The following is a 25,068-nucleotide window of genomic DNA, read 5'->3' on the forward strand; positions in this document are numbered from 1 at the left end:
GGGTAGGAGCCTCTCCTAATAAAGGGAGACAAAAGAACCGCCAATGTGTTTGTTAGTAGAGGCTGGCTGGTGTGTCAAAGGGCTGTCATGAAGCATTTTCGTTAATAACCCGCCTGCAGGACATGCAAACTGAACAGAGAAAACACCGCTTCCATGTGGTGGGGATGCAGGGCAGTGGGATCTCTTTGGGAAGGGCTTTTTGTTTTTAATCACCAAGAATTTTTATTGGAAGAATACTGCCGTGGCATGATTTTTAGGGGTTCATAACTGAGGAAGACTCATTAACCACTTGCTTCCTGAAGGTCAAGACGAAGGTGAAAGGGTCCAGTCTCCAAGATGGATTACATAAAGAAAGGAACCCTCACAGGTGGACCAGCAACCATGATACAGAGCAGGTTGATGTCAAGGATTTCATTTTACCTGAATCCACGGTCAATGCTGTAGAAATAGCAGTCGAAAAATCAAATGACGTATTGCACTGGACCAACCTGCTTCAAAGGACCCCATTACAGGGTTAAAAAACAGAGCTGTCACTTGGAGGACTAAGATGTGTTGGACCATGCTATTTTTTGTCTTTTGTATGTGTTAGCCAGACAATGAATAATAAAATTGGAGAATCAATGCCTTTGAATGAATGATGCTGGTGAAGAATATCGAGCATACCCTGGACTGTCAAAAGAACAAACAATTCTGCTTTGGAAGAAGTACGGACGGAGTGTACCTTAGGACGGAGTGTACCTTAGAAGCAAGGATGGCCAGTCTCCATCTCTTGTACTTTGGATGTGTTGTCAGGAGAGACCAGTCCCTGGAGAAAGACATCCAACTTGGTAAAGTAGAAGGGCAGCGACAAAGAGGAAGACTTCTGACAAGATGGAGTGGAACAGCGGCTGTAGTGATGGGCTGGAACATTAATTGTGAGCACGGTGCAGGACCGAGCAGGGTTTCCTTCTGTGGCACATAGGGTTGATTCCGTTGGAACCACTTCAGTGTTGCCTGACAACAATAACAAAACCAGTCATTGGTTTCAAAGTGATAGACCTGATTCGTTCAAATGATGGATTTTTCCACCTAGATTTTATTTTGTTGCTGAAGACATACACCGGCAAAAAGAACATGAATTCAACAGTTTCCTCCTGGCCCATCAAGTGGCACTGCGGACACTCACTGAGTTGCGTGACCATTATCACCCGCCCTTTTCTGAGCGGTTCCTCCCTCAGTCACCTAAACACATACATTCTAGGCCCCTAAGGCGCCGGTGTAAGCTTTTGAGTTGCCTTTGCCAATTGAGTCCCTTATAGATAGATCTTAACAGAGCAGCATGTTCAAGGGAGACCTCGTTTGACTAGTTCAGCTGGAGCATTGTTTGCTTTTAAGACGACTTCAGGAGCTATGTTTGGCTTACGATTTAAAGATTATCTCAGGGCAAGTTTCAGGAGTTCTACTCTCCATGAAGTGTAGAGTTGATGAGCATATGAATTCTGCCCTGCATTGTCCCCTCCGCCCTCTGATCGGGATTCAGCTATAGGATCTTTGGTTACAGTGTGTATCATGGTGCTGGGCACCGTCCAGGGTTGGTCTCATGACAAAGGAGGCCGTCAATCATGGGGCAGTTCGCCAGACATTCCAGCTCTTTCTCCCAGTCCTGCCTCTCCTTTGTCCACTCCTGCTGCAGGTTCATCGAGACCCGTTGTTGTGCCTTGGCAGGTTCTGGCGAGCATTTCCCGCTGCAGGCACTGCCCAGTGAACCAGGAGCAGGGCAGAAGCACCAAACTTGGTATTAAACCATGAACCAGGAAGTCCCATGAAGCCATGCCCCTCAGCCTCCAAACCAAGGAACTACATCCCACGAGATGGTTGACCATAGGCAGCCTCAGCAGCTACTTGTCCTTCCTTCTTTTTTGTCTTAAGTATATCCCATCAAAACGTTTGTCAATTTCGCTCTTCCCCAGTGTATAACTTGCTGACAGCTGTTAAAATGGGCTGTGTAGCTCTACCCTTGGGCAACGCTACCTTTCCATCATCTTTAATGCTCCCTATCGTCCTCCATCCTGGCAGCCACTTAGAAACTGTTGGTTTCCAGACTAGGCTGTTTCAGAACCTGTGTGGGAAAATGGAATTGAAAGATGGTGTTTTTCCATGGGGTTTTTGAAGCTCCCCCCCCCCCCGGTACATTTGCCTTTTCTTGTCTTCTCCTATAAGGGAAGTCATTCAGTACTTTGTGACTCCTGTACAGAGTTACAGTCTCAGAAACTCACAGGGGAAGTTCTGCCATGTCCTACAGGGTCGCTATGAGTTGGCATCGACTCGATGGCAAGGAGGTTTTGGCTTACCTTGCTTAGCATCACAGGAAGCAGTTTACTGAGGGATTTAAATGAACTAGGACTAACGTAGAAGACAACGTGGTCATTAGTGTCCAATGCTTCACATCTATTTTAGAGCTGGTCTCTGTCGGACTAAACTCACGAGTGTTCAGGGTTAGGAGAAGACTCATTAACCACCTGCGATGTTCAGATGGCAGGAAGCCTTGAAGCACCTACTGATGAAGATGGATGGCTACAGCCTCAACATAAAGAAATAGAAACTCCTCACCACTGGACCAATAAGTGATCCACAGAGAACAGAGTAAAGCTGTCACAATTGACTTTGACTGGGAACCACAACCAACTGCCATGGAAGCCGCCGTCCGGAAATCAACCCACAGCTCACATTAGACAGCTGTCACTTGGGAAGCAAAGATGGCGCTTGGAAATCACAGTGTTTTCCGTGACCTCCCAGGCATTCCAAAGCTGGATCCCGAATAAGGGTGTCTGAAGAAGAGTGGATACCTTTGAATTGTGGGGTTAGTGGGAAAAAAAGACAAACCAGACTCACTGCCATTGAGCTCATGCCAAAGGATCTGAAGTTTATTTTGGATACTAACTTTATGGAGAGCAAATGCCCCTGTCTTGGAGGAAGTACTGTCAGAATGCTCCTTAGAAGTGAGGCCGGCAAGACGTCCTCTTCTGGATTTTAGATGTAGTCTGGGGAAAGACCAGTCATTGAGGAAGGAAAGACACCACGTGGGGTGCAATGTGTGTGTGTGTTGGGGGTGGGGGTGGGACAGGAAGACCGTCAGAAGATGGACAGCCGTGAGCTCCAGCCATCGTGCAATATCGAAGGACACAGCGGCGTTTCGCTGGGTTGTCCACAGGGTGGCTATGAGTTGGAGCCCATTCGATGGCATCTAAAGCAACAACACAGACGACATATGAATCAGTACAACTTTCCTTTATGACCACCCAGGGGGGAAATAGGCATAAAGGGTGTCCCAATTTCTGTGTGTCACAGAGAAATCACCATCCATCAACACTCACCAAGTGTAGATGTACTTAATGGTAAAAGCTAGAAAGCTTTAAAACTGGGAGTAACCATGGTGGGGTTAGATGGTGCACGGAGGGATTGGCAGTATAACAAAGGGAGAGGCTTGGGGTCTGTCACCTGTCAGGTGTTAGCAGGCCTCCCACGGGGAGGGGATGTGGGAGGAAGGAAGTCAAGTCTACCTAGGACAGAACGTTGATCTTCAACCTCCAGAACACAATGAAAATCAGTAGAACCGGGCCTTGGGAGGACATAGTCCCGTGGGACCGCTTCATTGCAATCACTGGGTGCTGTCTGCAGGCCCGTCTGGTGTATGAAGCCCTGGCGGCAGAGGGAGTGACATGCTGGGTTATGAAGCACCAAGTCGGCGGTTCAAACCCACCAGCCCCTCGACGGGAGCAAGATGAGGCTGTGGGCTCCCGCCCAGCGGTCCAGCCTTGGAAACCCACAGGGGCAGTTCTCCTGTGCCCTAACAGGTAGGGTCACTGTGAGTTGGAATGGACCAGATGGCTTTTAGAGAGCACAGGGCGACTTGTTTGTCCCTGGCAACAGAACCATGGAAAGAACCAGCCAAGCTGAGAAGAAAGAAAAAGGCAACCCCCCCCCCCCCTTTGTGTGCCTGGGGGACTTGTGGTTGGCTCACGCCACATGAGGAAGACCCTGGAGATGATGGACTGGCACGGTGGCTGCAGCAGCAGACTGGAACTCAGCCACAGTTGTGAGGATGGCGCCGCCCCAGGCGGTGTTTGGCACTGCCCGTATGTATGGTTGTGGTGAATCGAAGCTGGCTTGATGGCCCCCAAAGACAGCAATGCTTCACCAAATTGATTTCCTGCCTGTGAAGCGTTCTGCACGGTGTGTATGGTGTGGGCTGCAGCCGGGCAGGGCAACAAGGACTCACCAACGAGGGTTGTTTTCTGTAAGGAACCTGTTTCAGCAAACACCAGGGCCTGGCCATGGTTTGCTTTCTGCAGACCCGTCCCATTACCGAGGGAGCACGACTGGGCTCTAAGCCCCGGGGGGGGGGGGGGGGGTCCCTCACCGTGCAAAGTGAGAAGTTAGAGATGGGCAGACCCACGCCTGCTGTTTCCTCCTGCACACCCAGCCCTGCCCCAGAGTTAGGCACGCACCCTGGCGCTGTTAACTGGAGGCACGTGGTTCCTGCTGAGTAGGTGGCTGCTTTTTGGAGCCATCGCTGCTATCGCGAAGTCTCAGTGAGCTCTGCTGCGCAGTCAGTGGACCACAGCGAGCTCCCTCCTCTTCCTCACCAGGCCGTAGTTCTGAATGTATTTAAGAGGCGCTGTCATGTACACAAATGACTCCTTGTGAGTTTGCTGGCCCGTGGCCTTGTCCTAGTACTTCTGCTTGGTGGGCACAGCAGGTTCAATATTGGGCTCCTCCCTGAAATGTCAGCGGTTCAAGCCCACCCGTTGCTCCGTGGGAGAAAGACGAGGCGTCCGCTTTCTAAAGATTGAGCCTTGGAAGCTCGTTGGAGCTCTGCTGCTCCGTCCTGTAGGGTTGCTGTGAGTCAGAATGGACCTGACGCCCCTGAGGAGTCTTCTCCGTCCTCTGCAACCGTCATGTTGTCCGTCTCCTCCTCCCTCAGACTCACTGCTTACCTGTCAACAGGAATGCCCTCCGTCTGTGTCCCCGCTCAGCCTCCGGGCCCGCTCATGTCCTCCTCCACCTCAAGCAGAGGTGTTTGTTCTAGATCTCTCTTCTGACTCAATGCCCCACCCCATCACCTCAGCTGTCACCTGACCTCATCCTTTCTCTCTGCACCGCCTCTTTGGAGTCAAGGCCCAAGGTCCTGACTGTTGGGTCCACGTTTAATACATTGAGCCCTGCTGTGCTGGATGGAGGCAGCTTCGTCCTCCCCTCCGTGTCCCCAGGTGACACATGCCTGCCCCAGGCTCCCAGTGCAGTGCCTTCCTTAGGGAGGTGGAAAGATTTGATGAGGGGGAAAGGGTGCGATTCAAAGCCAGCTTTCAAGATCTTGCAGGCATTTGAGAGGCATTCGAATGATGGCGTCTCCGGGGCTGCGGGCAGAATGTGCGCATCTGTCGTGGCAGAAGTACAGGCGGCATGTTCCTTGGAAGCAAGGAGGGCAAGTCACAGACTTGGGACATGCGATGGGGAAGGCTAAGTTCCCGGGAAAGGACGCCAGGCTTGGTGAAAATAGAGGGTCGCTGAGAAAGAGGCAGCCCCGCAAAGAGATGGACGGACACGGTGGCTGCAACAGTGGGCTCACACTTCATAACTGGCAGAGGACGCAGGGCCGGGCACGTTCTGTTGAACACGGGGTGGTCCTGAGTCCCCTCACCATGGCAGCACGCCATGGGGGGCCTGCCAGGTGGGAAATCCAGCCTGAGCAGAGGCAGGGGTGCAGGAGACTCTCCTGAAACACTGGCAGCCGAGCCCTGTGTGTGGGAACGAGGGGAGATGAAGCCGTTTCAGAAGGCGGGCGCTGTCCCGCACCTCCTTCAGCCCAGGGCTTCAACCCGAGTTCTGAAAACAGTGTTGCATGAGGTTGCTTCTGAACAGTGCGAGCCCCCGGGGTCTTGGGGGCTGGAGGGGTTTAGATGTAGTGCTGACTATGATGGCGATGGACTTAGGGCGCATCAGTGTAGTTTGGGCGTTGAATGGACCCCAGACTCCCTGCTGGCGCTCACAGGAGCCCTTACAGGGCAGAGGAGGACTGTTCCCGTGGGTCATTCTCTGCTCGTGGGGCCAAACTACTGACCATCTGTTAGCAGCCACCAAGGAATCCATCGTGCAGAAGCGCTGCCTGCACCCGGTGGTTATAACCCCCTTCACCCCAGCTGTGCCAGACTGGACCACACCAGCCCAGACCACCCCTGTCGCCGTTCATCAATCCTGACTGACGTGTGGTGACCCCATAACACAGAGGAGAATAGCTCATTGTTTCCAAGGCTGCCCTCTACAGAAACAAGGCTGCCACAGTCTGCTCTCAAGGATCAGCTGGTAGATTCGAACTACCACCCTTTCCACTTCATAACCATTGTGAGGATGGCACGGGACTTGTGGTGTTTCCTTCTGTTGTATGCGTGTGTATGCAGTCGCCAGGAGCCAGGGCTGACGGGATGGCGCCTACAATAACAACAGCCGTGTAGTGAGTCCTCCCGTTCGTTAACTTATCTTCCAAACCACCACCACCCCACACTTGGTCGGGTAAGACAAACCAAACGAATCAAACCAAACCACTGTCACTGAAACAATTCCAACTCCCAGTAATCCTGTAGGACAGAGGACAGCTCACTGCTCTACAGGGTTTCCCAGGCAGACTCCCTCGCGAGTGGCTGGTGGGCTCAAACTGCCAACCCTGCAGTTGGCAGCCCAATGCTTACCCCACAGCACTACCAGGGCGCTGATGTAGGTAAGTAAGTCTTAAAACTAAACTCCTTTGCCGTCGAGATGATGCCGACACAGAGAAACTCTGTCGGGATGAGTTAGACTGCCCTGGGAGTTCCTGAGAATCTTCACAGGAGTAGAAAGTCCCGTCTTTCTCCCTACGAGCTGGCTGGTAGGTTCGAACTGCCGACCTTGCAGGTAGCAGTCCAAGGGCGCAAACTCTATGAGGAGTCTCTCTTTTTGATCCGATGAGGTATAACTAAGACATGAGGCTACATTGTATAGTCTCTCTCACGCATAGGTTTACTTTGTATCCATCCAAACCAAATGTTTACACAGAGGCCCTGACTTTTACATCAAATGTTTGAGAGCTGCTCACAGGCACTTAACCCAGTGCCATCTGCTGAGACTGCAGGGCTGATTGAGAGGATCCCATCTTTCAGGAGTGCAGGGGGGCAGAGCCACAGCTGGGCGCACAGACTGAAGCAGTATCTGGGAGCCCTGGAGGGTGGTGGTGCGGTACAGTCATGCTCAGCTGGTGACTGAAAGGTCAGTGGTTCAAACCCGCCCGCCCAACGGCTCTGCGGAAGAAAGTCCAGGTCATCCGTTCCCATAAAGATGACTCTGTGGGGCAGCTCGGCTCCGCCACCTTGGGGCTGTTGGCGTCAGAATCAATCCTCGCCCTCAAACACAAGCGCAGCTTCGCTCTAGGTTTGACTCTGGCCTTGACTTCCAGGCGGCCACGTGGACATTTCTTTTCCTCCAGTGGCAGGGGCTATAGTGGCATTCATGTTGACCCAAACCACTCCGGTAGCCGCCAATTCTCTTCCCACTCACGGTCGCCCTCTGGGACAGGGCCGGACTGCCCCCCCTGTGGGTTTCCAAGAGGATCTTTCTGGAGCGGGCTACTGCCACCTCGTTCTCCCATAGAGCCGTGGCTGGTGGGCTCGAACCACTGCTGAGCACTTTAACCGCCGTGCCACTGGGGCACCTTGGAATTTCTCGGTGGCTGCAAAAGCACACGCTGTCAGAAATCGCTGGGGGGTGGGGGGTGGGGTGGGGAGACCTGTTCTTGTCTCCTTTGTTTCAAACGCTGAAAAAGCACTGAACTACAAAACACCCGGAAGGAGGAAGCTACAGATTTAGCAAGTGTTTCGAGCAGAGGAGTTTGACAACCTTCTGCTTCCACTACTCATCCACTGCTACCTAGTTGGTCCCGACTACAGCCGCCCAGAGGACGGAATAGGGCTGCCCCTGTGGGTCTCAGAGGCTGTCACTCTCTGCACTTTCTCCCAAGGAGTGGCTGGTGGGTTTGAACCCCCGGCCCTAAGGCCAGCAGACCAACCAACTCTTAACCCATTGGGCCACCAGGGCTCCATAGAGGTGCCAGGTCAGGTCTCCTGAGGTCAGATCTGCCTGGGCAGCAGGCCTGAGGGCACAGATACCTGGTCCTTCCGGGCTGCCAGGGTGTCCCTTCCCACTGTGAGGTCGCCTCTGATCTGCATCTGAGAGGTGGGCGTGATGGCAGAGGGGGCTACGGGGAGTGGACATCATGAGGCTCACAGAGGCTCTCTCCCTCGTCTGCTATTTTTGTCTGAAGGCCTGTAAGTGACCGGTGGGGACTAAGGAACTCAGCCGGGGGTGGGTGGGTGATGGTGCTGTGTGATTGATGCAGCGTGTCCGCAGACAAGTGACAGGATTCGGCCTTGTTGGCGGCCAACATCTCTGAGCCCGGAGCTGCAGTTTTGGGCAGAAGGCAGGCACACACGTGGGTTGGCCGAGGCCCACAGTTGCTGGGTCTGTCTAGGCTCAAGGACCCGCTGCGCAAGAGGAGGGAGGCATGTTTTCCATTGATTCTGCCTGATTGGAAGTTAGGATGCGCGCGAGTGGCTTAATTGGGAGTGACTCGTTTTCCTGTTGGTTAGATATGTGGTGGTTCTGATTCCAAACGGTACTGCTGGTGCTGGTGCTGGTGTTGTTGCTGTTGTTGGATGCAGTCAAGTTGTCCCGAGTCCTGGCAGCCACACTACAACGGGACGAGACGCCCCCACGATCCCTTAGCTGTGGGTGGGGCAGTCACGATCAGTGGGGTTTTCCTTGGCTGTTTCTCAGAGCACTGGGTCTTTGTTCCTACCACAATGGCCTCCTGGAGAATAAAACAGAGACCAAACCAAACACCCCCCTGCCGTGGAGTCCATTCTGACTCAATAGTGACCCTGTCAAGCTGACTGTCCCTGCCCCTGTGGTCTTTCGAGGCTGCACATTTTTATGGGAGTAGAAACCTCATCTTCCTCCTGAGGAGCGGCTGCTTGTTTTGAACTGCTCACCTGGAGGTTCGCAACCTAATGCGTGATCTACTGCGCTCAAACTCTGGAACCTGTTAAACCAGTCCCTTGGACGCTTGAGGCGGAAGTGTGTGAGTTTATAGTCCACCAGGGCTACTGGCTTTCCATCACGTGACTAGGCAGAAGCAGAGTTCTTAGAGAACTGTTTTCATTCCTATCGAGATGGCAGCTAAGCGGGGGAAATGTTTCTACTTCCTGTCTAGATGGCAGCGACATTGCTTGTACGCCTTGTTGAGGTGGTAACTACGCTGGCTTTTCTGGGTAAGCTGCCTCCAGCCCTTGTCTGGGGGCTCACTTACCGGTCTGACACACAAGCCTGAACCATGATAAGTAGACAGCTTTCCAGGTATTGCTCAAGCTGACATGCTAACTTCCAAATCAGTGCTTCAAACCCACCAGCCGCCCCACTGGAGAGAGATCCGACTTTCAGCTTCCTAAATCCCCCGAAACCCGCAGGGGCAGTTCTACTCCGCTCTACAAGGTTGCAGTGAGTCAGAATCAACAGGATGGCAGTGGGTTTGGTCTTAGGTTGGTCTGAAAAGGCATGTTTCTAGTATGGAGAGGGGGTAAAGGGAATTAAGAACAGCTACGTACATAGTGGGTTACCCGTTGGGCTGCCATCTGGAAGATCAGCAGTTCGAAACCACCAGCCGATCCCGGGGAGAAAGAGGGCTTTCTACTCCTGAAAAGAGGTACTGTGTCGGAAACTCACTGGGGCAGTTCTCCCCTGTTCTCTCGGGTCCTGATGACCTGGGATTGGCTTGACGACCCTGAGCTTTGTTTAGTTTCTTAGCTTCTTCAGAAATGTGTGTGCTGAGCTCGGTCCAAAGTCAAGTAGGACTCTTAAGAGGAAATGTTGACTTCTTGTTTGGAAATTGGATGTGGGTTTTTGTTTTTAAGCCCTAAGTGTTCTAAAATTACACGTGCAGCGCAGAGTTCCTGGGAAATTATCCTGATCCAGTTTGTTGCTCTGGCATCGATTCCGATCCCCGGTGCCCTTGTGCACAGCAGAACAGATCTGCCGGTGGTTGGCTGCATCATGGACTGCACTGGCCCACAGGGTTTTCACAGGCAGGTTTTCAGTAGCTGGTGGCCAGGCCTTTCTTCCTGCTCTGTCGTCTGTTGCCCAGAAGCTTTCTGCTGAGGCCTGTGCCGCATTGAAGCAGCGGTCAGGCTGCACGGACTGATGGGTGGCAGCTGAGCATGAGGTGCCCTGGACACCAGCTGCGCCTGGGACTCAGGAGACCCTTCTAGTTCTGTGTTTGTTGTCTTGTGGGCCGGGTTCTGGTCTCCTGGAGAACAGAGCCCCTGCCTTCCTGGACAGGTCGCAGTGTTAGTGAATTCCCCACCTGCATTTGAAGATTAATTATATCAGGGAAACAACAGAAAACCTCACCTGCTGCCAGCCTAGGTGGGCAAGCACTGCAGTAGGCATTTGTTGACTTTAGGCTCTCAACCTGGAAGGGCAGCTGTAAGGTGGTGCTAATCTCAGCAATCAGTATGGCCAGGCAGCCACCCCAGTTTCCTATTGAACCGCAGTTATGCTTTTAACCTGTCTCCAGGAGACAGAGTGGCAAGAGTTTGGCCCATCTTATTTTTTAATTTTAAAGGAGCCCCTAGTGGGTTATGTATTGGACTGCCAGCCACAGGGTCAGCAGTTCAACTCCACCAGCTGTTCTGCAGGAGAAAAAGGAGATTGTCTCTTCCCACAGAGATTTACAGCTGTGGAAACCCAAGGGAGCCGTGCTGCCCTGTCCTGCGGGGTCACGGTGAGCTAGAACGGACTCGATGGCAGTGAGTCTTGTTTTGTTTGTCCGTTTGTTCCATCGGTTTGAATTGCTGGCTCCCCTGGTGTGTTCTATTAGGATCGCACAGTATGGGGCCAGGTTTTAGAGATGAAAAGGTGATTGGATAGAGTGAGGTGGGGTGTGGGGCTAGCCAGCCCCCCACAACTAATTGTGGGCTTGATAGGCACAATTGTACGGTTAAGATATATAAAGAGCATAGTAAAGTCATAGATAGAGGCGAGAGTAAAATAAGGAAGTCAGACACATTTCATGGTAGCATGCTCACCTCAGCTCCTCTTGGTGGTCCATGTGGAGGTGGGGGACGAGAAGGCAGGAGGGAGCTCTCGTGAGGTTTTATTTCTAACCCAAGCTTATATATCTCTGGGGGCATGCAAAGCCTTATGATTACAAATAATGACCTACGTCATAGGAAGGGCTTATAACATACACAATGCAAGCATTAGGAGGGGGATGACCTAGGGGTGTACACGTAATAGTACAGGAAGGGAATAGGGGTACATATGTGACAAGATGGGTGGACCCTAGACTCAATATAGTCACCTAACCTTAGTCATCCTTGAGTGGTCCCGGGCTGGCCTTGGGGCTCTCCTTCAAGGGAACAGTATCAGAAGGCAGTGGACCCTACTGAGGTGAGTCAGACTGTACAGTCTGGTTGCTCTAGATACCCTTAAGGAGAATAACCTCTGACCTACATTCAATGATCTAGTGTAAAGCCATTTGCCATGTGTAGCAAGCAGCGTGTTGGGCTTGGCATATATTTGGGAGAGATACTTCGGAGAAATCTTTCTGTTTCCCACAGTGAGGGACATGTGGCCCATGAACGCATGTACTTCTGACTCATCGTGACCCTGTAAGACAGAGTAGGATTTCTGAGGATGTCAATCAAGACTGGAGCAGGCAGCCTCATCTTTCTCTGGTGGGTTTGAACTGCCGGCATCTCAGTTTGCATTTCAGTGCTTAAACCATGGTGCCACCAAAGATTCTACCCACCAGATCACAATGATGGTATGTTTGACCTCAAGCTGTCTTTGGAAAAGTAGTCACAGCTCCTCACTTCCAGTTAGGTGGCCCTCTGTTGGCCCCCCGCCATATTTGGCCCCCAACCCATTGAGCTGGTAGCAGGTACCCAGGCGTGGGACCCTCTGCCTCCCACGAGCCTGCTGGGACTGTTATTTGTCCTACGGGCCACCGTCAAGAGCTTTAGCATCGTACCACTTCCACCAGCCCATCTCACGTCTTACGTGATCCGGAAAACATTTTCCATTAACCAGAGAGAGCCCGGGCCCATCAAGCCCACGTAGAAAGACGGCGGCTGTAAGGTGAGCATTGATCCCGAGAGAAGATTCTGTTCTGAACACACTAGATGCTGGTAACCCACCCTCTGGTGTTCCGTGGATGCCGGCACCCAGCGACCCTCTGGGACAGGGGGAACTGCTCCGAGACAGAAGAACTTTACCTAAGCTGACTGGCTCGTCCTTCTCCTGCAGAGCGGCTGGAGGGTTTGAACGGCTGACCTTTTGGTTAGCGGCCCAGGCTGTGGTGCCGCCAGGGCACCTATGATCCTCTAAATGAGCGTGGGAAATACCTTGTAAGGAACATCTGGGGGCCCCCTGGGGGAACCTGAGTGCAGGAGCAGGAAGTGAGAGATAAAGGAAGGCTTAGTAAGAACAAAGACCCCTGAGCCACTGTCCAGGGGAGGGGACCCTGTCCCACCTCTCAGCGTACCTGCTCTGAATTCCTTTTCAGATTTAAGAGGAGGCCCAAAATCCCAGTTGTTTTTTTGTTCTTTTTAAGCACCTGTACTAAACTTAGAGGAGCCTTGGTGACATAGTGGTTATACGTTGGGCTGCTAACTGCAAGGTCAGCAGTTCGAAACCACCAGTCGCCTCGAGGGAGAAAGATGGGGCTTTTCTACTCTCATAAAGAGTTAATAGTTTGGGAAAGTCACCAGGACAGTTCTACCTTGTCTTAGAGCAGTGGTCCTCAACCTTCCTGATGCCACAACCCTTTAATATAGTTCCTTGTGTTGTGGTGACCCCCAACCATAACATTATTTTTGTTACTATTTCATCACTGTCATTTTACTACCGTTATGAATCGGGCGACCCCCGTGAAAGGGTCGTTCAACCCCCAAAGGTCGTGACCCACAGGTTGAGAATTACTGCCTTAGAGGGTCTATATGAGTCGGTATTGATGAACTCTTTGTCAGAGAGTCTGTTATTTATTTATTTTTAAATATCAAGCTGACTTTTTTAAACTCCTCACTACAGTTAGCATGAAGTACCCAGCTCCATTTCAGGCCCTGTCGAGTGTCTGGCACATTTAAAATGCACTGGCATTTCATAAAGGAGCTCATGGCACTATGGGTTGTGGGTTGGGCTGCTTAGCCACAAGGTCAGTAGTTCAAACCCACCAGCTCCTACAAGGGATAAAAATGAGGCTGTCTGCTGCTGTAAAGGTTTCCAGTCTCGGAAATGCCTGCATTAGTTTATGTAAGTTGGAATTGAACTTGATGGCAGCGGGTGTCATATACCAGCAGGGTCACCGTACAGGTAAGACTGCCTGCTCCCACACAGATGGACAGCCTTCACGACCCTGTGTGGCCAGTTCTGAGTTCCATCCCGTCTCACTGGGTCACTCTGAATTAGAATGTCTCAGTGGCAGCAGGGGCTGAGGCCTGTCTTTTACGCTCGTTGCCCTCTGTGAGTTGGGCAGTGATGACAGTCTGTATAGGTGGTAGAGGCCCTGGTGGGATAGTGGGTATGCATTGGGTTTCTAACTTCAAGGCCAGTCATTTGGATCCACCAGCTGCTCTGTGGGAGAAAGACGAGGATTTCTACTTCCACAAAGAGTTACAGTCTTGTCCATTAGGGTGGCCGTAAGTTGTCATTGGCTCCATCTGTACAGTGGGTAGAGGCGATTGCCATTGCCAGGACGTCTTAGCTGCACAGACACACCCCGTGGTCACGGTGCAGGCCGCGGATCCCATGGTCGCCCTGAGCCACTGATCTGCACGGGTGGGAGAAGGAATGGTACATTTCCCAAGCAGCTGAGGAACTTTCCTGTGCTGCCCCTTCCTGCGGGACCAACGTTCCGGGAGAAATCCGTGCTTGGCAGTGGAAGAGGGAGCACTGCGTGGCATTTTTCTCTGAGCCTGAAGCTCTCGGCTGCTGGCCACAAGGTCGGCAGTTCAAACCCACCAGGTGTCCCACAGGAGAAGGCTGTGGCAGTCAGCTTTCTTTCGTTAAGATGACAGCCTTGGAAACCCTCAGGGACAGTTCTACTCTGTCCTCTGGGGACAATAAACCAAAACCCAAAACAAAACTCACTGCCAGAGAGTAGAGGCCAACTCAGGGTGACCCAGTAGAACTGCCCCTGTAAGTTTCCCAAACTGTAACTCTGTATGGGCCAGTCTTCTCCCGAGGAGCAGCTGGAAGTTTCAAACTGCCGACCTTGCAGTTAGTAGCCCACCAGTGTGTAACCACTTCCCCACCAGGCCCTGATAGGAGTTGTTGAATCAACTTGATGGCAGTGGGTTTGGCTTTGTGGTTCTTCATACACATCTCGGAGCTTAGGGGGTGTAGAGGACTGTGTGTTGAGCTACTAACTGTAACGTCAGCAGTTCAAACCTACCAGCAGCGCTGTGGGAGAAACATGAGGCTCTCTGCCCCTGTAACTACCCCCAGGGGTCGTTGTGCCCTGCTTGTAGGGTCACTATAGTTCAGGCCCCACTCCCCAGCAGTGTGTTCCACTATGCGCTCTCCTCACCCGGTTCCACACCCTCATCCTCGTTCCAGGTTTCCTTCTTAGCTGGGGTCCGTCTGCTCCTCTGAGTCACTGAACGGTGTGAGACTGGTGTCCTGACCAGCACCAGGAAGTTCCCTTTGTGTGTGCCAGCACAGCGGGCCTTCTGAGTGATGTCCCCGAGGAGGGCTCCGAAGAACAGCCCCACCTCTCAGCGTGCCACAAAGAGGCGCCGACAGCCTGGGGAGTGCAGACCGGCTGGCGGAGGTGGTCATTCCGGGGGAGCCCTTTTTACCCTTGGCTTTCCTCCTTGATGATGTCATACCATAATGCCATTGTGCCTCGGGGAAATGAGGTGGGTGGGCCAGGAAATCACATCCAAAGCCTGCCCAACTCAGAGGCCTTGTGAATTGACCTAAGGAAGACTGAAGGAACCTCGTAGTGTAGTGGGTGATGCTTTGGGCTGATAACCAGCAGGTCAGCAGTTCAAAACCACCAGTGCTTCTCAGGAGAAAGAGGCTTTCTACTCCCATAAAGAGTTACAGCCCACAGGGGGCAGTTCTACCTTGTTCTCTAGGGCTGCGATGGGGGCCTTTGAACGAGGGTGTTGGTGAGGAAGATTGACCATAGCTTGGATGGCCAAAGAATGGACAAATCTGTTCTTGGAGGAAGTACAGCCAAAATGCCCCATGGAAGCCAAGATGAGGAGACTTTGTCTTGTTTGTGCGCTGGGCACGCCATCAGGAGGGGTGAGTCCCTGGAGAAGGACCTCGTTAGAAGGAACTCGTGTGTGTGTGTGTGTGTGTGTGTGTTAGTCCAGGTAGACTAGAGAAACAAATCCAGAGACACTCATGTGTAAGAGAGCTTGATATCAAGAGAAATTGTATATTGAGAAAATATCCCAGCCCAGTCCAGATCAAGTCTGTAAGTCCAATATTAGCCCATTTGTCCTATACTAGTCCATAAATTCCACTTCAAACTCACACAGCACATGCAATGGTGCGGAGTGCAGGAAGATCACAGGCCAATGGGTGGAAAGCGTTGTGGATCCAGTGGTAGTGGATGCATCTTTAAGGCTCTGGCTGCCATCAGCATGGCTCCATGTGGCTTGCCAACAGGAAGACCAGGCAAAGAGAGAGTGTCCCTGTCCGGGGAGGAAGAGAAGTCCCAGAATCCTCATGAGAAGCCCACACCCACACGGAGGGATCACCAGGCTGTGGCCTGATTGACAGGCTGGACTCCACCTCTTCCTACTTATTTATCAAATTGGCATGAACTTGTGTAATTACCACATCATGCTTGGTAAAGTCAGCGAAGAAGAGCCTCAATGGCTTGGCACAGTGACTGCCACTGGGCTCACCAGAGCAACGATTGTGAGGCTGGCACAGGACTGGGTAGTGCCTTGTGCTGTTGTACATCAGGTCACTTTGAGTTGGCACCGACTCGACAGCCCCTAACAACAGTAACAACAAGCTGCTTTAATGGGCAACACTGGTCGGGAATATGAGACACCCAACTCAATAGAAGGAGAGCACACCGCCTTGGGAGGACCGCTCACCTTCATGGTTGGCAGATTGTCGATCCCGGGCCTTCTTCTAAACCATGACCTTCTTGGCTTCTGGTTGGAGGCTCAGCCGAAAGCTGACCACCTTTCCTCGGTGAATTGAGCCTCGATTCCTAGAAATATGCATCATGCACACTGCAAAGGCCGAGCCAAAAGAGCAGACTCACTGCCATCGAGTCGATGCCTATTCATAGCCTCCCTACAGAGCAGGCTAGAATTGCCGTGAGGGTTTCTGAGACTGTAACTCTTTACCAGAGTCGACAGCCCTGTCTTTCTCCGGAGGACTGGCTGGTGGGTTTGAACTGCTGACCTTGTGCTTAGAAGCCCACTTTGCCACCAGGGCTCCTTAAAGAGAAGACACCCGTGCACTGAGATAAGTGCAGGAAGACACACACACACACACACACACGCGCGCACACAATCTTACTCTTTGGCACAACCGTTGAGAGCGTGTAGCCACACACTTGGCACAAAGTCAGCGCCTGTCCTTCTAGGGCTCCTTGCACTTCCTGGAGCGGGAGCCTGGTGACGCTGGGGTGGAGATTCTGGGAACTCTGCCTGTCGCCAGCAGCGGCCTTGTTTTTGCTCCAGTGACCTTCAAAGGGCCTCTCAGATTAGGGCCATCCATCTGGAAAATGTTCTTTGCTTCTAAGAGGACAACGTGGGGGTGGGGGGTCCCGGTTTCTGTGGTGACCTGCCGTTGGTTGGTCGCAGGCATTAGACTGTGCTGGGGGCTGGGGGCTGGAGGTGGGAGTTTACTGCTGGCCTTTGTCCACTGCAGGAAAGGGAGTGGGAGGGAGGGAGGGAGAAGGTGGAGGGAGAGGAGACCTAAGACCAACTGAGGTCTTTGATGGGGAGTCGCTGTTGGCGCCATTCCTTCGCTCTGGCTTGGAGCACCCTCCGTGAGTAACGGGCTCTCTGGGTCTCATCCTTCTAGGAGCAGAATGCTGGGTCTTTCTCGCCTGGGGCTGCCGGCGGGCTTCAAACTGCCAACCTTCTGATGAGCATGCTTCACCTTTGTGCCATCAGCGCTCCTTTCACTGGGTGTATGTGTGTGTGTGTGTGTGTGTGTGTGTGTGTGTGTGTGTGTGTGTGTGACTGAAATCAGCCCTTCAGTTTAAGGGCACAGACCCGGACGGACGGAGGCGACAATTGTGGGTCCTTTGGGCATAAATGGGTGCCATTGTCACGGAGTCAATGCCAACTCTTGGCGAACCTCTCGGACAAGGTTAGAGCTTCCCATTGGGTTTCCGAAGGTTGACGCCTTTACGGAAGCAACTGGCCCCCGTCTTCTCCCACGGAGTGCATTCAAACCAGGAGCCTTCCAGGGAGCAGCTGAGCACTTAACCACGGGCCGCCAGACCTCCTCGGACCTGGCAGCAGGGGAGGACCGCGCCAGCTAGCACCAGATGCAGACTCATCCGGGCGTCTCTTGGTGGGCCAGGTGATCCCGGATTTTTGAAAGAGAGGGAAGCCTCTTCTCTATTTCTTAACTCTAAAAACCAAACCAAACCTACTGCCCTTGAGACGGTTAAGATTCTGTACATCTTTGCAGAAGCAGACTGCCTCATCTTCCACCCATGGAGCGGCTGGTGGGTTCGAACTGCTAGACCTTTCAGTTAGCTGCCAAACCCTTGAACCACGATGCCGCCAGCGCTCCTTTACAGACCCTCATTTTCTCCACACTCCCCACCCCCATCCCAGGAGCCATCCATTCCCACAGGGGAGACCTCCTGATCTTGCACAAGGATGAGGTTCATCGGCTCAGGGACCCCATAAGACAAGTTAAGACAGTCACATGTTAGTGTGGCCTGGACATCTTCCCCAATTTCACCCACATTTAGGTTTTTGGATCCACGTTCCTTTAGCTTTGGTGTTTCCCTAAAACCAGAGCTACTGGCTCTTTTGAAGGCCCCCCCCCCCGCTCTCCGCCCCCATCCCTCAGGTCTGTGGGTAAGGGGCCGTTTCTCTCCTTAGGGTGTGAGTTTTGGGGTGGAAGCAGAAGGAGAGAGTCTCACGTTGGGAATGGGCAGTGGAGGGAGGAGTTTGGTACCTGAAATTCCAGATGGTGGTTGAACCTTTGATATCATCTCTTACTGCTGTGTTATAAATTGTGGTTAATTCAATGGTAGCTGTGTAGTCAGCGGTAGGACGGTGGGCTGGTCTAAAAATACTCATCTAATGTCCAGACCATTTTCCCCTGTATCCAGACCATTATATTCCTATATATAACCCATTAGAATACAGCCTGTTCATAAAATGTGTGAGACTCCGATTTCTAGCTTTTGCTCCAAGTCAAGGTGTTGAAAGATGTCCGTGAAGTCACTTCTGAGCCATGGCGACCCCGAGGGGAGAGTAGAACTGCCCCTCTGGATTTCCAAGGCTATACGTCTTTTGGGAGCAGACTGCCTCATCTTTCTCTCTCAGAGCAATTGGTGCGTTCAAACTGCTTACCTTGTGGCTAGCAGCCCAATTTGTAACCCACTCTGCCATCGACGCTCCTGGGATTGAAGGTAAAATGACCAATACAAGGAATACCCAGGATAAGTCTCCTTGAGGATGTGGCCTGCTTCCAATATAAGCAGACACTGCGGAGATGCTGCTTTGCTTTTTGCTGGGTCTGGATCTTGCATCTGGCTAGTGGATCTCCGATTCTTTGGATTTGAACCCTATTGCATGTCATCGTACCTGCCACACCCTTGCATTCATTCATGTCTGCAGATAAAAGCCTGATGTGCCAACTGTGAGTTCATTTGCCTTTGTAGCCAGACGCCTGTCATCTTCCTGTGGCCCGCGGGTTCATCAACCCTTGCACTTAGATGAGTCAGGAGAAGCCTCCAGTCTAACATCTGACCCAGGGTCGTGGAACTAGCCTGCTTCTTCCACTGTGTGGATTTGCTTCTCTAGAGAACCCAGCCTGGGGTAGTTACATCATCTGGTGTCAATTTGATACTTCAGAGTGATGGGGTGGAGTTTAGCCTGTCAATCAGGTCATTGCTTGATGACCTCATTTGGAGGCACTAAGGAGATAAATAGCTCACTGGAGGCGGGACACATGCTCACTCCCTATGAGACATTACCGATGACAAGCCTGATGGAGATATGCTGACGCAGCTAGAGCCCTGGAGCTGGAGGAGCCACGTGGAGACCATGCCAGCACTGAGATGCTTCCACCAACACTGGATCCACAAGACTTTGCATCCACTGGCCTGTGATCTTCCTGCATTGGGTGTCATTGCATGTGTTTCATCAGTCTGAAGATGAGTTTATAGATTGGTATCAGACATCTGGGCTAATATCGGACTCATGGACTTGATCTGGACTGGGCTGGGATGTTTTCTCAATACTCAGTTTCTCTCATATATAAAGCTCTTTCTTAGACACGCATGAGTGTCTATGAATTTGTTTCTCTAGTCTACCTGGACTAACGCACAGCCTGACACAGAGGGCGTCAGTCATTCATGATTGTGAACATTTGATCCTGAACGGGGCAGCGTTTCGTCTGCTTCACACATGGACACCACGAATCAGAGCTGGCTTATGTGACAACCAGCAGCAACAAGGCACTGTCCTATAGTGCTATGTGTTAATGATCCTCTTCAGCATTTTGCTCCCAGGAAAAAGCATGCATTAGATGAACCCTCTTGTGTTCACGTCTGAAGAAGTCAAACCATATCTGCAAGAGTTTATTCCAAACAAAAGGTAGCGAAACACGCCTCTGCCATCCGTGAATGGCCTCGGAAACTTATTTCTCAGGAACACTTATCCTAGTCTCGTTGGGGTGCCTTCTAATAAAGGATCCAGTTAAAATAGTACCTTCGGAGAGGGGCCTGTTTAAAAAACCTACCGCTGCCACCAAGACTCAGAGCAACCCTACAAACCGTTTCCGAGGATGTAAATGTTTACGGGAGCGGACAGCCTCATCTTTCTCCAGAGGAGTGGCTTGTGGGTTTGAACCACAAACCTTGTGGCTAGTAGTCTAATGCCTTCCTGACAGCGCCATCAGGGTGCCTTATGGGATCTGCCAGGCCAGTTCAAAGCATTCAAAGCAAAGAGGTCAGTCCAGAAGGTTATGTCAATCAAGTATGTTTTGGGATTCCAAAAGGGTCTTCTTGGTTGATTTTTCTCAAAGGACTTAGTATGATCCTGGGCATCTATTAAGAAGATGTCTCATGAAATAGAAAGCTGCTTTGAAGAGAAGGCCCGGAAGCTGTGCCCCAGAATTCCCCATCATGACGATGCACTTGCCTGTTCTTGGAGGGTAGCAAGGACCATGCAACCGAAGTGTCCTCGGGAAGCCTTACTCCATCCACCCTGCAGCCCCGCCCGCGCTCGCCCCTTGACGTAAATTTGTGTTCCCTAAACCCAAACAGCAATGAGCGGCACGGCGAACATCCCTGGAGCATGCCCCAACCCCCGCTTTGACACAGTGCACAGCGAGGACCACGGAAGTCTGTGGGAAGGGTTAATGGTGGCACCACCCTCAGAAGGGGAGAGACCTAGATGGGGCGATACGTTGACACAGAATAGCTTCGGATGCTGGTATTTTTGCTTAGTGAAGGTGGCCCTGGTTTCATACAGGAGCCATGGTGGTGTCTTGGTTATCTGTTGAGCGGCCAACCACAAGGTCAGCAGTTCAGACCCACCAGGAGAAAGATGAGGTTTTCTGCTCCCATAAAGATGGAAAGAGAGAGAGAGAGAGAGAGAGAGAGAGAGAGAGAGAGAGACTGACTCACTGCCGTCAAGTCGATGCCGACTCATAGGAGCCCCACAGGACTGAGTAGAGCTGTGTTTGCGGGTTCCCTGGACTTTAACTCTTTGGGGGAGTAGAAAGCCCTTTCTATCTCCTGCGGAGCGTCTGGTGGTTTCAAACTGCTTACCTCTCAGGTCACAGTCCAACACGTAGCCACTGTGCTCCTGTACACATGGATAACCTTGGAAATCCAAAGGGGGCACTTCTGTCTGCCCCGTAGGGTCTCCGTGAGTCAGAATAGACCCAGTGGCTGTGAGGAAGCAATGATTTTTTTTTAAAATAATCATGTTTGAATAGAACCCTTGTACATTCAACCCTGGCAGGCTTCCTACATTTCAAGTTCAAGCACAAGTTCTTGTTTTCAGAAAATTCTCATCATTACCAAAGGAAACAAATGTTCCATTCCAAAGTTCGTATACTCCACATTCCTCTCTGCCAACAATAGATTTCACAATCTTCCCATCACACATGCTTTCTGGGGGTTCTTTTCATGGACTGCTCTGGCAAGGCACCCACAATTTATGAGACTCGCCCCTCATAAAGCTTGGATTCAATCGCAACCCTTGTTAGTTCATAGAGGTCAAAGTACTTGTCTGAAGTGACACAGCTGGGGATGTTGCTCAGGAATTCCCAGGAAAAGGTTCTTCCCTGGTGATTTTCAGTCTCGTTCTACGCAGCGAGCGACAGTCGCGTTGTTCCCTTGCACGAACGAAGGGGTCAGTTGCCAGCCTTTCTTGTAAAACAACAAAGACATGGCCCCAACTGGAAGCTAGAATTTTCTGCATATACTCCACTAAATCTGTACCTGAAACCTTATTTACGGTGGCTTTTTCAGTTCCCATCAACATCTTGAGGCAGCCGAGTAGCGTGGTGGGTTACAGGTTGGCCTGTTAACCGCAAAGTCAGCAGTTTGAATCCACCGGCCACTGCAAGGGAGGGGGCAGCTTTCTACTCCCACAAAGAATTACAGTCTCAGAAGCTCACGGGGCAGTTCTACCGTGTTCTATCCAGGCATTATGAGTCCTCATCCACTTGAGAGCAGTGAGTCTGGATTTTGTTGTAGTCCCAGCTGTGCTGCTGGACTGCCTGCCCCAGGTGTTTGGCAAGTGTTGGAGAGCTAACCTCTTCTCGCTGACTCCTCCTCTCTGCCAGCTCCTCGTCTCTGGGCCAGCGGTGACAGAGGGCCACCCTCATCAATGACCTCTTTCTAGAGAGCCCTCGTGGTACAGAATCCAAGTTACTGTGGCCTCTTTGAGTGCAGATCCGGCCAGCCTTCTGCAGGCGCGATGACCTGTGTGGAAGATGGCCCAGAAGGTGGGGGGCCAGAGCAGGGGATACAGCCCTCTCTGTACAAGGTCGCCTTAACCTTCACACGAAGCGAAAAACAAAACCGAAGTCACCCACCATCACAGTCACTTCTGACTCATAGCAACCCCATAGGACAGGCTAGAACTGCTCTCTGTGAGTTTCCGGGACTGTCCCTCGTGAACGGGAGTTGAAGGCCCCTACTTGTTCCTTGCAAATGGCTGGGTTAATCTGTTTGTACAATGTTCCCCTGTTCTCCTGCCTCCTACTCCTGCCACGGATAGGAGGCCTTTAGAAGTAATGCCTTCGAGTGGCATGATAAGGACTGCTGGGACTTGGCTGAATTCAGGGTGCACCGTGGCTGGTGAACCTGGAATCCGATGCCTGGGTTCTTAACTCCGCTTGGCTCCCCTCTTTGCTCCCGAGTTCAGCGCTGTGGGTAGAGCCCAGGCTCTGGAGCAGGCAGTTAGCTGTATAGGCCTCACATAGGCAAGCGAGCCAACCTGCCCACACCTCTGTTTTCATTCTGCGAAGTGAAAACCATTCTGTAGACCCCGTCAGTTGGTTAGAAGTATCCAGCAGCCTGATGGTTCTAAGTACCTAGTACTTACATGTGAGGATATGAGGGGGCTTCAAAAAGTCTATGGAACAATGGAATGAGGATCATGGAGTTTTTCAATGATCTTGTTCACACACACCCCACCCCCACTTCCACCCACCCTGCCACCCCTCATCCTTAGGATGGTTCTCTTGATTCATTCATTCAATGATCATTCATTGAGGATGGGGTAGGGGTGTGTGTGTGTGTGTGTGATCTAAAATCCCCAAACTCACCACCTTCGAGTTGATGCCAACTCATAGGGACCCTACAGGACAGAGTCCCCTTTGTTTCCAAGACTGTTTTGTTTCCAACATTTTTATTGGCATTTTATAATTCACATATCATACAATTCAATAGTTCAGTCACACTGACTTGGCAATCATCACCACAGCCAGTTTTAGAACATGTTCTTCATTCTGGGACTCATCGTCAACAGCGCCTCATTTCCCCCCAACATCTGCCATACCCCCAAGGAATCGTTAATCCAGACTAATTCTTTACAGAACTAGAAAGCTCTTTCTCTCCCCTCCCCCCGTGGTATGTGATTTAAGGTGGCACTTAAGGTGGTGTATTGGTTATCCCTTGGGCTGCTAACTGCAAGGTCAGCAGTTTGAAACCGTGGGGGTTTTATCCATGAGAAAAAGGCATATTATTCCCATTAAAAGCAACAATCTCAGAAACTCACAGGGACAGTTCCACTCTGTCCTATCCGGTTGCTATGAGTCAGCTCGACCCGATAGCAGTGAGGTTGGTTTGGTTTTGGAAGGGGTCCCGGTGGCCTAATGGGTTACGAATTGGGCTGTCAACTGCCAGGTCAGTATTTCGAAACCACTGGCCAGTTCCGAGGGAGAAAGATGGGGCTTTCTACTCCCATGAAGAGGTACAGTCTCAGAAACCAACAGAGGCAGTTTTGACCTGTCCTATGAGTCAGAGTCAACTGGATGGTAGTGAGTGTTCTGGTTTGAGTCTACAAGGAGGTGGAGATTAAAGATGTCCCAAATGCCCACCTTTTCCAAGACGCTGCACCGCTCCATTTTCCTGGTGTTCCTTCGTGTCCCCGGGATCTGCATTTCAGCACAAGTTCCCACGGAACTCTTGAGACTGCGGAAAGGGCTCACGTGGTGTTGTTGTTGTCAGGTGTGGTGGACTCAGAGTGGCCTGATCTGTGTACAAGCGAAAGAGATATCCGCCCAGTCCAGCACCACCGTGATCACAGTTACGTCTGAGCCCCTGCGTCAACACACGTGGCTGGGGCTGCGGTTATGCCCCAGAGCTGAAGCTCAGGCACCTGTCTGGAGGCACCCCCTCATCCACGAGGCTTCAGAAGTAAACCGGGTCAGGTGATGGATGAACTGCACCTCAAGTCCCCAGAGCCTTAGGTCAGGCAGAGGTGAGCCAGATGCAGGGCACTGAGCCAGAAGCCACAAATGACCAAAGGTCAATGCAGGTCTTCTCCCCATGCTCGGTCAGGAAGCAGAGGCCACAAAGGGGAAGGCTTGTTTCTGTCCTTCAGAGAACCACAACCCCAAGGAAAGCAAACGGATGGTGACGCGAGTCCCTCCTTCTCGGGAGGTGGAGAGTCAGGACAGAGCCCACCTTAGTCCTGTAACCGAGAACGCTCCAAAACCGGAACTATGACCACAGACATACTAAATCCAAAACTCGGACCAAACTGCCCGCCGTGGAGCCCATTCCGACTGATCGCGATGGAGAACTGCGCCTGAGGGTTTCTGAGACTGTAACTCTGTCCTGAAGCAGAACGCCTCCTCTCTCTCCTACGAAGTGACTGGTGGGTGCAAACTGCGGCCCCCATGGGTAACCTCTCTGCCACAGGCATAGAGTCTAGCCTACAAGACAGCACAAAAGGGATTGTGGCTAGAAGGGCCATGACAGGCAATTGACTACATCTCAGGCTCGGTGCTGCTGACACCTAGGTCAGAGGTTCAATCCCACCCACTGCTCCAGGAGAGAAAGATGAGGCTGTCCGTTCCGGTAAAGATTGACAGACTTGTGTAAATAGGGATGCCATCAGCCAGCATGGGACTTGATGGCTGTGGGTTTGGTGTGGGATGATGGGGCCACGGTTGGGATGCTAACCAAAAGACGGTGTTTTCGGCGAAGCAGTCACTGGGGGAGGAAGACAGGCTGTAAAGGGTGACAGCCCATGGTTGGTAGGGTCACCTTGAGTCGGCATCGACCCCCTGGCAGTGGAGACTTTG

The 25,068-nt window shown here is 51.8% G+C and overlaps 1 protein-coding gene across 1 annotated transcript in view; it reads left to right on the plus strand.

Annotated features, from left to right (window-relative positions):
- Positions 1–25,068, plus strand: part of SPATA13 (spermatogenesis associated 13) — a 137,214-nt gene that overhangs the window by 29,116 nt on the left and 83,030 nt on the right. The gene's annotated exons all lie outside the window — the stretch shown is intronic.

This window comes from Tenrec ecaudatus, chromosome 11 (assembly GCF_050624435.1).
Source record: "Tenrec ecaudatus isolate mTenEca1 chromosome 11, mTenEca1.hap1, whole genome shotgun sequence".
In the NCBI taxonomy this organism is placed as follows: Eukaryota; Metazoa; Chordata; class Mammalia; order Afrosoricida; family Tenrecidae; genus Tenrec; species Tenrec ecaudatus.